Source organism: Chrysochloris asiatica, unplaced genomic scaffold (genome assembly GCF_000296735.1).
Source record: "Chrysochloris asiatica unplaced genomic scaffold, ChrAsi1.0 scaffold00264, whole genome shotgun sequence".
Taxonomy (NCBI): Eukaryota; Metazoa; Chordata; class Mammalia; order Afrosoricida; family Chrysochloridae; genus Chrysochloris; species Chrysochloris asiatica.
The window spans coordinates 3,600,777-3,605,355 of NW_006408782.1; the positions used below are offsets into that span (position 1 = coordinate 3,600,777).

The 4,579-nt window shown below is 47.0% G+C and overlaps 1 pseudogene; it reads left to right on the forward strand.

Annotated features, from left to right (window-relative positions):
- Positions 1-4,127, forward strand: part of LOC102817467 — a 6,512-nt pseudogene extending 2,385 nt beyond the window's left edge.
- Positions 4,128-4,579: the final 452 nt, after the last annotated feature.

The following is a 4,579-nucleotide window of genomic DNA, read 5'->3' on the forward strand; positions in this document are numbered from 1 at the left end:
GGCTTCTGCCATCTGTGGATACCCGGGTTTTCAGAGCTAGCCAGACCTCTCTAGGAAGCAACAAAAGACACCCAGAATTTTCAGTGGACAGAAGTGTTACAGAAAACTTTTGAGCAAATTAAAGTTGCCCTGCTAGAAGCACCAGACCTAGGACTACCTGATGTCACTAAATCCTTCCACGTCTATATAGACGAGAAGAAAGGCATTGCCAAAGGTGTCTTAGTTCAATACCTAGGCCCATGGCACCACCCAGTGGCTTACTTAACTAAGAAGCTTGATCCAGTCGCCACAGGATGGCCCCCGTGCCTAAGGATGATCACGGCAGTTGCCCTGATGGTCAAAGATGCTGACAAGTTAACACTAAGCCAAGAACTATATATAATTACCCCTCACGTGGTAGAAGGAGTCCTAAAGCAACCCCCAGACCGCTGGTTCAGTAATCCTCACCTTACTCACGACCAGAGTTTGCTTCTGAACCCCACCCGAGTTATCTTTCAGACACCAGCGGCTTTCAACCCCGCCACACTGTTGCCTGACCCGGACTTAGATGCTCCACTCCATGACTGTTCAGGAATCTTGGCCCAGGTGCACGGAATTCTAGCTAACCTGAGAGATCAACTGTGACCAGATGCTGAAGACACCTTGTTTACTGATGGAAGCAGTTTTGTTCATGAAGGGTACAGGTATGCCGGGGCAGCCGTAGTCACAGAGACAGCAGTTATATGGACTGAACCTTTGCCCGCTGGGACCTCCACTCAGCGAGCAGAACTCATAGCATTAACCAAGGCATTGACTTTAGAAGAAGGCCGGAAACTTAATGCTTACATGGACAGCAGGTATGTTTTTGCCACGATACATATTCATGGAGTCATATATAGAGAAAAAGGGTTGCTAACAGCAGAAGGCAAGACTATTAAGAATAAGAAGAAATCCTTGACTTATTAAAAGGCCTCTGGCTGCCCAAGAAACTAGCCATCATCCAGTGCCCAGGGCATCAGAAAAAGAATACGCCCGTTGCCAGAGGCAATAATTTAGCCAACCAGACGGCCAGAAAAATTGCTTTGAGAGCCGGCATAGCCCTCATGACTCAGTTGCCTGACCCAGGGGACACCGCCCTGCCTGAGGACCCTCCTTATACCGAGGCCAACCTAGACTGGATCAAACATCTACCTATGACACATCTTGTAGAAAAGTGGTGGGAAACATCTGATGATAAAATAATAGTACCTGAAGCTTTGCGGGAACGTATTCTCTTAAAAATGCATCGGTCCACCCACATGGGCATTCGTAAAATGCAAGACCTCCTGAGGGAAGCAGGGATCAAAATACGAGATGCTAATTCCAAGATTGAGCATATTGTTGCCGCCTGTAAAGCATGCCAGCTCACCAAAACAGCTAGAATTAAAGCTAACCCAGGCTGCAGGATGAGAGGAGATTGACCTGGTGCCTACTGGGAATTGGACTTTTCAGAGGTAAAACCCAGAAGGTATGGTTACAAGTATCTATTAGTCTTTGTAGACACCTTTTCAGGATGGACAGAAGCCTTCCCCACCAAGCGTGAGACAGCGCAAATAGTAGCCAAGAAGTTGCTGGAAAACATCCTACAGGGGTATGGCTTTCCACTGATGCTTGGGTCACATAATGGGCCTGCCTTCATTTCCAAGGTAAGTCAGAGTTTAGCCAAGGTACTGGGGGCCGATTGGAAATTACATTGTGCATACAGACCCCAGAGTTCAGGTCAAGTAGAGAGGATAAATAAAACTCTAAAAGAGACCTTAATTAAATTAACCTTAGAGACTGGCGCTGACTGGATAGCTCTCCTCCTCTTTGCACTCTATAGGGTGTGAAACACGCCCTACAAGCTAAGACTGGCCCCTTTTGAAATCATGTTTGGAGTAGCTCCACCCATTGTCCCGAACCTCCGGTCAGAGGTACTTACTGAATTTGATGATCAAAAATTGCTCCTCTCCCTAAAAGTATCCAGCAGGTGCATCACAGCGTCTGGCCACAGCTGAAAGCGTTGTATGAGACTGGCCAGCCCCCAGAGCCCCATCCGTATCACCCCGGAGATTGGGTCTACGTCCAGAGACACCGTCAAGAAAACCTTGAACCACGATGGAAAGCACCGTACGTAGTGATCTTGACCACACTCCCACCACCCTCAAAGTTGACGGAGTCGCTGCCAGGATACACCACTCGCATGCCAGACCAGCAGACCCACCAGCGCCACAAGGAGACGCCCCAGGATGGAGAATCTCCAAAGACCAGGACAACCCATTAAAGCTTTATATTCACAAGTCCTGTCCGTCAGTTTAACCCTCTGGATCATCCTTAGCTTCTATGGACTGAAAGCCCAACCCCCCAGCAACCCCCAAAGGCCAGTCACCTACAAATGGATCCTACAGGGGCCAAAATCTGCCCCCAGAGGCCTAGAGGCCATTATCCAAGTTCAAACCCTTACCACCCCACCTGAAATAACATTCCCAAATTTTCACTTAGATTTAGGTAGTTCTTCCTCCCTAGTCAAAATAACCTCCAACCCAGCCAGTGAGCAGACAGAAGGGTGTCTAACTGACAAAGATAGGTGACAATTAGAAAAAGAACAATTCTATCTTTGCCCAGGGACTGGACCTTATGGCAGGTGTACAGGTAATAAAGTCTTTTACTGTTGGAGCTGGAGTTGCGTGACCATCACTCCCTGGGAGTAAGAAAAAAGAGACCTCATCAGTGTAGTAAGAGACAACACAAGACAAACCACCCGTGGCAGAAGGAATCCCATCACAATCACAATAAGTCCCAAAGGTAGAGCAAACCCAGATACTTGGCTCACACCAAAGACATGGGGTCTGCGGTTCTACCTTTCAGGATATGACCCTGGACTTTTGTTCTCAGTCCATAAGCAATTAACTCTCCCACCTCTGGTGCCTGTGGGGCCTAACTCCATCGTAGCTCCTCCATCCCCACCTAAAGCTTTAACACCAAGGGAAGCCACTCCTTCAATCCCTGCTGCTCAGACCCTACCACAAACCCCTTCCCAGAGTACAAACCAGAGTCTCAGCAATCCACTCTGGGAGCTTATAGTCCACACCTTTCAAGCTCTTAATAATTCCAGACCTGACCTAACTCAATCCTGTTGGTTATGTTATGACATCAAACCTCTCTACTATGAAGGCATAGCCTTCACAGGTGCACTCTTAGAGTCAGGTAACAAAAATCAGTGTAGATGGCAACAACGAGGAGAAGCCCAACTAACCCTGCAATCTGTATTCGGGTGAGAAACTTGTATCGGTAATGTGCCCACCACACTTCAGCACCTTTGCAACGAAACACACCTAACAGAAGTCAGTAAGCACTATATAACTCCCTCTAATGGGTGGTGGGCTTGTTCCTTAGGGTTAACTCCCTGCGTACATGAAGGGGTCCTACACTGTACAGCAAGCTTTTGCATCTTAGTTAAATTAATCCCCAGATTAATTTACCATCCTGAAGAAGATGACTTTAGGTGCTTTAGTGACAGTCCTGTTAAAGCTAAATGTGAGCCCATATCTGCCCTTACATTGACAGTACTTCTAGGATTAGGGATAAGCGTTGTTGGAACAGGAGTTTCCTCCTTGGTTCTGCAAGAGCAGCATTTTGGCGCCTTGAGAGCAGCTATAGACGTAGACATTGAAAGACTTGAAAATTCAATCTCTCACCTTCAAGAGTCATTGACTTCCCTAGCAGAAGTAGTATTACAGAACAAGAGGGGCTTAGACCTAGTCTTCCAACAAGTACTCTGTGCCGCTCTAGGAGAAGAGTGCTGTTTCTACATAGATCATTCAGGAGTTGTCAAAGAGTCTATGGCCAAAGTCAGAGAAGGCCTAACCAAACGTAAGTGTGAACGAGAACAAGCTCAAGGGTGGCTCGAGTCGTGGTTCAACACCTCCCCATGGATTACTACTCTAGTCTCCACTCTGCTAGGACCTTTACTCATTCTCCTACTCCTCCTGACCCTTGGGCCCTACATACTTAACAGACTAGTCTCATTCATCAGAGAACACATAAACACAGTACAGTTGATGGTACTCAGGTCTCAGTATCAACCAGTTGCAGAAGACTTGATTGAATTTACTTCCCAAGTCCCATGATTGGGCCTCTAAAAAGTTACTTGTAGAGAGGGGAATGTGAGACCTAAAGAAAGGACTCCATTTTGTACTTTGGCCGGAGCACGTCCCCCTGCTCCAGGAATGTGCCAAGTCAGCTCATGCTGCATGAGAATAGACCTCCACCCCTAGCAAACAGTAAAAAGTAGATAAACATAGCAGACAATTCAAGGCCGAATGATATATGTTTCCCTTTACCCTAACCCAGCAGTTGAGGCTACAATCAGATTGTAACACCCCATACCTTGCAAAATGTAAACCAATCCTCGAGTAGCTAAGCTAAAAACCTCTGAGCCTGCTTGTAACCCCTATAAAAATCCTGCTGACTAGGATTTCTGGGCTTCTTCCTGAGTTTGCTGCGTTGTATATGGATGGGGCCCGAGCTCGAGCTTGAATTAACAACCCTTGTGTGTTTGCAATGGCATCAGCTCCTTGGT